Raw genomic sequence first — 11,062 nt, forward strand, 5'->3', positions numbered from 1 at the left:
ACTATTTCATCAAAGTAATTCAATGGATTACTCCTATCTACAAGTACTCATCTGGCTGGCCTCTGTAGTGTATGTTGGTCTTCATTTAGATATTCCAAATAGTCATTGCTCCCTCACAAACAGTACTAAGCAGAAGTTAAACCTGCCTCTGAAGGATTCATTTAAGCTTCAATTTAGTCCTAGAGTAGCTCTAATCCTCCCTCTTGCAATCGGCTTTGTTTAATCCAGAACAGGCTATTTTGAGATAAGTCTGTGCAAGTCACTTTGAGTTAAGACCGCTCAAACAGGCATTTTAGTCTGGGACTAGGTTTAAGCCTTGTCTGTGAAACCGGCCCTAAGAGTTATAAAGGTGAAAAGTACATTCATTTAATTATCATTTTATTTGACCATTCAAAACTGCACTCAATGAGGCACTAACAAGTTATAAAGCCTGAGTTATAGAATTAGATAGTAGTTCTAAAGAAAATGTAAAATGAAAGAGAAAGTCTCACCGGTCAATAGGTTTGTACTCATGGTGTATTCAGAGCTGCTGCTGATGTCATTCCTACACACTCTCAGTGAGAACTGTGCACCTGTGTTGTCTATCTTCTCTATTCATCATTGTTAGTTCAATAAAGCCATAGGAAACTGATCATTTGTTTCAAATTATCCTTAAAATATATCAAAGGGGGAAGAAATATCATCCTTCTGGCCACCCTAACAGCAAGAACCGAAAGCATTGGGCGAGTTTGTTCTGCGTTGCCGTGGGTGGAGATTTCACTTAAGGACCAATGGAATGGTCTAAAATGTACAATCTCTGGCCATGGAAAACAAACTTGCCCATTCTCGTCAAGGGAAAATAGGTGGGGCATGGGGAGCTCGGGCTAGACATATGGTGTTACTTATTTTTTTTTAAATTATTATTATTATATATTTTAATGATGTTACTTCTTCTTTAGCCACAGCCAATAAACAGTGACATCAGAAGAAGGGAGAAAAATGTATTTTCCCTCAATGAGGGGCACTGTGGTCATTGGCTCCACCTGGAGGCAAATGCAGTGTAAAGATAATAAAACAGAAAATACAGGGCAAACATAATAACTGCAAATAACAAAACAAATGCAAAAAAGTAAGATTAATCCAAGGTGGTTGGTTGCACCTCGTCAAGGTGGTTGGCTGAGTGTCTTCTACTCTTCTCCGACCTTGCCCCGGCATCAAGTATCTTTGTCTGTGTCAGTAAATGCTAGGAGTGGTGGTAGGAGTCAGGCGCAGAGAGCAGAGGTAAGGAAATAATGTGTTTATTCCGTAAAACACAAAAACGGTCGACGCCAACACAACCGGCGTGAAATGCGAAGTGCCCAGAACAACAGGTACACAGCACGCACATAAAATAACACTAGTCGATCGCCAGCACATCCAATAACAAAAACACACTCTGACGCAAATAATCCCGCACAAACCTGGGCGGGCTACACAGGCTTAAATAACCATAAATCAAGAGAACCAAATGAGGAACAGGTGCAAACAATAAGACATACCAAACGAAAAGGAAAAAGGGATCAGCGGCGGCTAGTAGGCCGGCGACGACGACCGCCGAGCGCCGCCCGAGCAGGCAGGGGAGCCACCTTCGGTGGGATTCGTGACAGTCTGGAAAGTTTTTCTGCGGATATTTAGTTGAGAAATTTAAGAGGTTTAAAATAGAATCAATCCCTTATTTTTCACACTTTATTAAACTCAACAGAGCTAATGGCTCAACCAAAGTACCACTTATAAAGGTTGTGGACAACATTATAATAACATGCTGAACAGACATGTTGAAGAAACTCTTCCTCGATTGTCAGGAGGTGGGGCATGGCCTTGAGGTACCCCCTCCATGTGTCGATATCTTGTTGTGCCAAAGATGATAACAAAGCATGTCAGGCGTGAGGCTAAAGCGCACCTGAAAGGTCAAAGTACAATAAAGGTTACGTATGTAACCATGGTTATGTGAGCTATATGGATCACTCCAATATATTGGTATCACTCCGTGGCGGAGGGATACATCCGAGGTGAAGATTTACAGATTTTCTCCCGTGTACACCTCTGTCACGGCTGGGGTCCGCCCCTATATATAGACCCCATGGTCGTGACACGTTCTCTACATCATTTTTGAGGCGCCTCTAGCACTGTAGAGGATTGGAGGGATCCATATAGCTCACATAACCGTGGTTTCATATGAAACCTTCGTTATGTTTCACTATATTGTATCACTCTAATATATTGGAATACCTGTACCAGATTTAGTCAGTGCTAGAGGGACCTGGCCAGCCAGCGGTGAAGTCCAACGCGGGACCAAGACACAGGGGCCGTCAATGTGGAAGGGGGAGGGGAGGCGACGCCCAGGACTGCTGAACCAACCGCAGAGGGAGGTGCCACATTTACCCGATAGTACCTAGCAAAGGTGCAAGAGGAAGCCCAGCTGGCCGTAGCACAGATATCAGTGAGGGGCACTCCTCTCAGTAGAGCCCAGGACAAAGCCACACCTCATGTTGAATGTGCCACCACAGATCCCAGCACTGGCCTGCCAGCCAGGCAGTATGCTGTCGTAATCGTGTCCACGATCCAGTGAGCGAGACTCTGCTTTGATAACCCAGCCCCCAGGACTCTCCTACCATAGCAGACAAAGAGCTGGTCTGTTGTTCTCACTGACCGTGTCCGCTCCACATAGGCAGCCAGTGCCCTCACAGGGCACAGCATGTAGGTGGGAGGCTCAGACTCCCCCGCCACTGCTGGGGGGGTCATAAGCAGACAGGATAAAAGTGATGTTCACATGCCTGTCTGAAAGAACCTTCGGGAGGAATGAAGATATACTCCTCCCACTGGGGTCAATCCGGTAGCACCCAGAACTTACCGAAAGAGCATGGAGCTCACCCACCCTCTTCATGGAAGTAATAGCTACCAAGAAAGCCACCTTCATAGAAAGGTGTTTCAGGGAGGCAGACTCCAACGGTTCGAAAGCCGGCTTTGCCAAAGTTGCCAAGACCACATCTAGATCCTAGCTCGCCATTGAGCGTGTCCTAGCTGGACGCAGGCGATGAACCCTCTTCATAAACCTGGAGACCATGGGATGGCACCCCACTGGCCTGTCCATCCACCCCACATGGCAGGCAGATTTCGCGGCCAAATACTCTCTCATTGTAGAGGCTGCCAAGCCCTCATCCAAGCGAGACTGCAGGTATTGGAGAACATACTGCACCTCGCATGACTCGGGCACAACCTCAATACCAGTGTACCAAGAGCAGAACAACCGCCAGCACAACTGGTATGCAGTGGTTGTAGCCAGTGCCCTTGCGCTCTGCCTGGTGTACATTATGCCCTCCTTTAGTCCTAACATGGACCATTGGTGCCTTTCAGCGGCCAAGCCCACAGACTGAGGCGGTCCGGTCTCAAATGCCACAGAGTTCCCCTGGCATGAGACAGCAGGTCTGGTCTCAGGGGCAGTTGACAAGGTGTCCCAGACAACAGGGACAGGAGAAGGCTGAACCAGGGTTGTCTGGGTCAGTATGGGGCCAGCAGCAAACGATGCTCCGTCATCCTGATCATGTCCAGCACAGCCTGGATCAGGGGAAAAGGGGAGAATGCGTAAAGCTCCAGCCCTGGCCAATCGTGAGCCAGAGCATCCAAGCCCAGAGGCCCTGGTGGCTACAACATGGAATACCACAGGGGGCAGTGTGCATTGTCCAGGGAGGCAAACAGGTCCACCTGCGCCCTCCCGAACTTGTCCCACAGGTGCTGTACCACCTGGGGATGTATGCTCCAGTCCCAAGGTGGCGGGCTCTCCCTTGAGAGCATATCCGCTGCCACATTCAGGATGCCAGGTACGTGCGCTGCGCTAGACGTCCCTGAGCCCAGAGAAGGAGCTCCCGTGCCACAAGATGGAGGCAATGGGACCTCAGTCCACCCTGATGGTTGATGTAAGCCACCACTGTGGTGTTGTCCATTCTGACCAGGACATGTCTTCTCTTCAGATGTGGGAGGAAAGACCGCAGGGCCAGCAGTACATTTCGGAGCTCTAGTGTATTGAAGCGCCTGCCGCTCCAAGGGGAAGCAACAGCCGCTGGCCAGCCTGCCCTTGGTCACACCTCCCCAGCCGATCTGGGAGGCTTCTGTGTTGACCAGCTCCCGGCGGCACATCCTCAGCATCTCCACCCCACCTGAGAGAAAGGAGTGACAACGCCACCTCAACAATGCCCTGAGGCACTGTGCGGTCACCCGCAGCTGGAGGTGACAGTGGTGCTTCGGGTGCAGCCGGTGGGAGTTGAACCACTGTTGAAGAGGCCGGAGATGGAGCAGGCCCAAAGGAATCAGCAACGAGGCCACCGTCAGCAAGCCCAACAGGTGTTGTCAGGGCGGATACCACCCGCCCCTGCCGAAAGTGGTCGAAGCAAGATAAGATCGTCTGAAACCTTCTGGTGGGCAGGTGTGCTCTCATGAGGACTGAGTCCAGTTCCATGCCAATGAAGGCCACCCTCTGGGTGGGTGTCAGATTACTCTTCTTGTCGTTTACAATAATGCCCAGTCCGCCGATGTGGGTCAGGAGAATGTCTCTGTCTGACAGGACCTGGGTCCTGGTCGGGGCACAAATCAACCAATGGTCCAAGTAATTGAGGATTAACAATCCTCGGGATGTGAGAGGTGCCAGGACAGCATCCATGGACTTTGTGAAAGTGCAGGGTGCCAAGGAGAGGCCAAAAGGAAGAACCATGAATTTGTAAGCCGTCCCTTCGAAAGCGAATCGGAAGTGCTGCCAATGAGTTGGGTGAACAGGAACATGGAAGGTACACATCCCTCAGGTCCAGCGTCACAAACCACAGGTCCCTCGACACGGTCTGCAACACGCGGGCTGAGGACAGCATGTGGAACCTCAGTACCTTCAAGTACCCATTGAGGTTGCGGAGGTCCAGAATTGGTCGAAACCCTCCGTCTCTTTTTGGGACCACAGAATAAGTGGAGTAGAACCCACCTAGCCGTTCTGATGTCTCGATCCTGCGGATGGCACACTTGTCCAGGAGTGAGGAGATCTCCAGCCGCAGGTTTTTCTTCAGGGGGTCGGCCACCGTGGTGACACGAAGGCCCCTGAAGGACGGTGGTCAGCACCAGAATTGGAGTTGGTACCCCTCAAGCATTGTGGACAACACCCAGGGGAACTCCACACCCTCCTCCCACTTTTCCCTTTGAGATCGGGAGAAGTGGTCGAGGCCGGGTAAGGGTGTGTCAGGTGTCCTGCCGGAGCCCGCCTCACCTCTGGCGCCCTGAGCGCCTGGGTCCCCCAGGCACGTCCCTATGACGGTGATGGTTGACAGGTTGTTGCTCCACCGTACGCTGTGCCTCTCCCTGCTGTTGTCCCTCAGCACAAGGTGATGGGGCAGGAGAAGGACCCCACCATCGTTTGGGTGCAGATGGGTGGCGACGGTCCATCTGTCTTGGACCCGGGGCCTGAGGAGGCGGCGTGAACCGTTTCAGGGTGTCCCGGTCCCTACGAACCTTATAGGTCTGCTCCAGAATGCCATCAACCCCTGGGCCAATCGTCAGCCCTGGGGTGATGGGGAGAATGGAAAATGTGCTCTGGAGAGCAGCTGGCAGAGGGGATTGGGACAGCCAGAGATGGCGCCGGGAGGTAACCACCTGCGCCATGGCCCATCCACATCCCTCTGGAGCAGGGACGTGGAGCAGGGCCACATCCCTCTGGAGCAGGAAAAGCAGGCGAGACACCTCCATCGCTTCCCAGAGGAGCTCCTTTGTGCACCCATGCATCCTGGGCAACAGAGTCTGCAGGTAGGCCTGCAGTAGCATGGCTGCATTGGTAAGGCAGTGAAGAGAGCAGAGGGACCCATATGTGGCTTTCAAGTCAGCATCAAAAACTCTGGGGGGGTCCTGGCTTCAGTCGCGGGTTCCGCCCTATAATCTCCCGGTCCAGGAGGACCATGGCAGCTATCATGGTGTCCATGGTCAGGTACTCCCGGAGGCCGAGTGACTCTGTGCCCGCAACATAACTCTGTGGTCCAGTCTCTGCTGTGAGTCGGAAGCGCCCCCTGGCAGACCTGAGTGAGTAGGCTCCTCATAGCCTCTCGAGCCACTGGGAGCGATGAAGCCCCGCTGCCGGTTTCTGATGGCCTGTCAACCTGGTAGCCCTGCTCACGGTGGTGAACAGTGCCAGCCTTGTCCCCCAGGAACAGCTGTCATCGCCATCGAAGCTATCAACCTTCTGATGCAGGGCATGTGCCCTCCGTACAACGTGTGCCCTCCGTTCAAGGTGGCCCAGCGGTCCGACTCCTGCCCCTGTTCCAGGACTGGCAGCACATGGGCTCTGCCTGCGGTGGCTCTGGCCACGCTTTCTGGGAGGGGTACTGGGCCCAGTAGAGGGACTAACAGCTTGCTGGCACACCACTCCTGAGGGAGGGAGCTCGTCCCCAGCCTGAGCCCGAGTCTGGCCGACCCACTCGCGCATGGCTTCCAATCGCGCCAAGTGCAGGCATTTTGAGCCAACAAAACAGGCATCCAGAAGGGCGTTCCACTGCCCTCTCCGCGTGGCTCAAACCCAGGCAGTGCATACACAAGGTATGCGGATCCCCAGGGGGGGTGCCACCATCACACCTGTCACAAAGGGAAGCCATGAGCACACCCAAGCCAACAAGGCCACGGGGAAGGGGTCCGACACCTTGGGAGAGCTTATGTCGTGACCCGCCTGGAATAGGGACCCGGTGAGGGATAAATTATCCAGTACCCGTGCAAAAAAAACAGGGCAGACCCATGTGGGAAAAGCAGGTAGACAAAAAAACAGCAACTAGGTAATCAATTTGATTTATTTGTTTTTTGTTTTACGCCAACTGCAATATTTCCTCTGGTTTAATATCCAAGCAGTAAAAACAGCAACATATGATGGAGTGACTCCGTTAAGGAACTCCAAAGTTAATGTCTTAAAATAGTGGAAAGCCCACCACGATACTCTTACACTCTGCAGGGGAAATAACAAGAAAAAACCCTGCAGGATAATTAGCAGAGAACCCGCGCCGAGCAGCATGTTAAAGCAATTCACAACACACACATAGAACAAGCCAGTCGGCAAGTTGTGTAAGGTAAATTACAGTTTGTGGCAGCAAGAGCCACCATACTAATGGATGCACACAGAGTCATAGTGTAATGCTAATGAAACACAAGTACGACACTACGGGCGGAAGATACAGATCAACCGCGCGCAGTGAGTGGAACACTCAAGAGGTTGGGCTGGCCATTAGGCCAGCTGCTCCAGGCTGCAAACAGCCAGTGAATATACTTCCACGCAAGCTATTACACTTACCAGTGACTTACCAAGTGAACTTCAGAAAGTTTGTACCTCAAACCATACGTCCGCCGAGAAAATAAAAGAGAACGTGTCATGGCCATGGGGTCTATATATAGGGACGGGCCCCAGTCTTGTCACAGGTGTACACGGGATTAAATCGGTAAATCCTCACCTCGGATGTATCCCTCCGCTGCGGAGTGATACCAATATATTGGAGCGATCCAATATAGTGAAACATAACATGCTGCAACCATTTAGGCCACCGGAGGTGGCAAATTGGACTAGGTGATATGGTCATAATACATTTTTCTGTCAATGGGCAAATTTCAGGTCTTGTGAGTGGAAACTTGAACATTGTAAGCATTCTGTGCAACTTCTGGCACACGTTTACTATGAACACTGGCTGTACCTGCTTTAGTTACAGTTTTAGTCAGTGGCCAAGCAGGCTACTGTGACTATTTGGGCATAATGTAGGCCTATCAGAATAGTTTACCAACAAAACCAATGGAGCAAATGCATCCCATAACATTTTAACATGGAAATAGCTATTGATTTCTATGATATATATATAGCCCTTGAGTGAGTTGTGTCGGAAAAAGAGGGAGTATACAGCTGGTTAGTGAGCATTGCAAAGGGCTCGGCTTTGTAGCTGTAGACTCCCCTTCTCCCCCACCCCACACAACTCACTCGAGCTGTAACTAGCATAATTCAAATACTTAAAATAACCTACCCAGTTGTTGACCTGTGAAGAGAGAACAGTATTAGATAAATAGGCTTGTTGTTCAGGCTGTTGTTTATAGGCTTGTTGTGTAGGTGCAAGTTAAAAAACTAATCTTGCCAGTTCCTTTGTCATGTATCAACCACAGGAGGTTGGTGACACCTTCATTTGGGAGAACGCGCTCTGGGTAATGACTGGAGCGGAATAGGTGGAATGGTATCAAATACATCAAACACATGCTTTCCAGGTGTTTGATCCCATTCTATTTGCTCCATTCCGGCCATTATTATGAGCCGTTCATTGTGCACCCTATGGCAGAATGCTAGGGAATTGGACCGTGACTATATGTCTATATCTCCCTTTCCATTTGTTGTTTGGACATTAGACCATTTCAATGTTTTTTTGGTTTGTTTTCAATTGTAGTTTGCCGATAGTTTAGTCTAGTTTTGTGAGAGAAGATAAACAATGACCATACAGACAGACTCTAACATTCCAACTATGGAGACAAACAATGAGACTTTATGATGACTCAATACAGCATATTCTATGCCGATGCACTCGTACAACAAATTAAAAGTTAGAATTTGCTTTAAGTCGTTATATTCATAAGGGCCGATTTTACGTTGATTCAATCACAATTCCTACATTAAAGGGAAACGATCTGTTTAAGGAAAGGAAACTAATTGGGCAAATATATAGTGATTGAAGTTCATTCTCTTAGACCACTGGGCACACCACGTCAAAATTTGGGTAATATTTGGTGGAGACGTTGATCAGTGAGATTTCAACCTTTATTCACCCACTCAAAAAGAAAGCCAGAAGTTTGTTGAATTCACAATGTGTTATCATTATTCTTTCAACCATATAAAAGCACAACCAAATTCCAATGGAAAGACAATGACTGATTTTTGGTTTAGTTGTCATCTAAATGTTATCACTGTGCTTCAACCATTTAAAAGCACAAAAAGTTCAATTGGGAATACAATTTCAAATATTTTGTATTTATACAACAACTTACATTTTATCACTGTGTTACATATATATAATAACACAACCAAATGACCTGGATTGCAGTTGAGATTATATAAAAGTACATAGTCCAAGTGAGCAATGCTGTTCGGGATTCTGCACAGATTATTATAGCAATTGTGAAGATCTCCACAGACCTGCGACCTTTGCATGCTATCTTGAGCATGCAAACTTTCTATAATTACATAACAAGACATTTATAGTTACAGTAACCTCAAAATATGGCCATCTGACAACAGCAGTCAAGCACCCAAGCTAACTGACTAACGTTGGCTAGCTTGCTAGCTACTTCCAGACACAAATGAGAAACATGGCTGATAAATTCGCTCTGGCTATCGACAGTTGTCGCAGTGACATCACAAACAGTGGAGTCTATTGTTTAAACATGTAGCTAGCTAGCTAAACAATGAACCATAATCCCAATTTATAACGTTACTACCCTGCATGAATCTGCAGGTAGCTAACCAACCAGGTTCAATGTTAGCTAGCTAGCTAACATTTGGCTATAACTAGCAATGCAAATGGCTCTAAGATACGAATAATATTACTACACAGATCATACACGTAACGTTAGCTAGCGAGCCAGCCAGCTAACGTTAGCTAGATAGCTAACAGTACGCTTTAATTTTAAATGAAAACAACTTGCTGACAAAATTAGAAACATTTAATATCTGAAAATGTAGCTAGCTCGACTATTTTACCTGTATACATGGATGGACGCTTCTCCCTCTCTGTCACGGATGTCATGGTTGCCCTTAGTTTGAAGATGTAATCCTGAGACAGGTGTTTTATACAATAGCCTTCTGTGTGTTCTATTTTCGACTCCCTCTGCATATTTGCAGTCAAACGCCAGAATTTGCTTCATCTCCTTAGCTATCATACTCTAATTCCACTGGGCATTCCACTCGATCCTTCAGAAAGTGGAGAGCAACACTTTTGCAGTTCTACTAGGTGATATCTATCAAAAAAGCTGCATTAGAAAGGATTACCTACACATACTGACCAGCCCGTTATAGACAGAAGCGTGCTACATGGCAGACCAATCCGAACTCATCTTTCGGGAAGATTCCTGTCATTTTCCGTGGCTAAACCAACTAGGTTCTTAATTTAACAATTTTATTCGTATTTACAGATGGCATACACGTTTGTTATTAAGGCACATGAAAGTTCACATGTTCCAGAAGGCATTTCTGCCAAAGCAAATGGCTCTCCTGTGAAGTAGTGACATACGCCTAGTTTCCTGAAATGAGCCACATTTGGTCCAGACCAAAGATCTACATCTGTGGACGTTGAAATCAAGGCCAGTCTGGACTGCACAAAAATAAATGTCAATGTCAGTCCATGCTTAGTAGGTAGTAAACCCTACCTGGTTAAAATGAGAGCAAGATCATTTGTATTTGTCTTTATTTGCAAGTCAAGCACTGATCATCATGTCACAAGCATATAAATAAGCACATAAAATGGTGTAAAAATAAATACAAAATGGCTGGAATATGAAACGGTTTGATGGATCATGGCTAATGTTATCAAAAGCAAAGGAAAGGAAAGGGAAAGGGGGATACCTAGTCAGTTGTACAACTGAATGCATTCAACTGAAATGTGTCTTCCGCATTTAACCCATTGTAAATAAGAATTTGTTCTTAACTGACTTGCCTAGTTAAATAAAGGTCAAATAAAAAACACAACCCCTCTAAATCAAAGAGGTGCAGAAAGTATTAAAGATCAAAGTTTCAGGGATGCTGGCCCATGTTGACTCCAATGCTTCCCACCGATGAGTCAAGTTGGCTGGATGTCCTTTGGGTGGTGGACCATTGTTGATACACTTGGGAAACTGTTAAGCATGAAACCCCCAGAAGCGTTGCAGTTCTTGACACACCCAAACCGGTGCGCTTGGCACCTACTACCATCATAGCCGCGGCAAGTAGTTTGGGATTTTTTTGCCCACACTGGTGCATATCGGTCTGCTTAATACAGGACTACTAAAGGCCCAGTGCACTACTTTTGTAAAAAGTATC

General features: G+C 47.8%; 1 pseudogene; it reads right to left on the reverse strand.

The window, feature by feature from the left end:
* Positions 1 to 2,502: 2,502 nt before the first annotated feature.
* On the reverse strand, positions 2,503 to 5,811 carry LOC115178010 (uncharacterized; annotated as a pseudogene).
* Positions 5,812 to 11,062: the final 5,251 nt, after the last annotated feature.

This window comes from Salmo trutta, chromosome 38, assembly GCF_901001165.1.
Source record: "Salmo trutta chromosome 38, fSalTru1.1, whole genome shotgun sequence".
Taxonomy (NCBI): Eukaryota; Metazoa; Chordata; class Actinopteri; order Salmoniformes; family Salmonidae; genus Salmo; species Salmo trutta.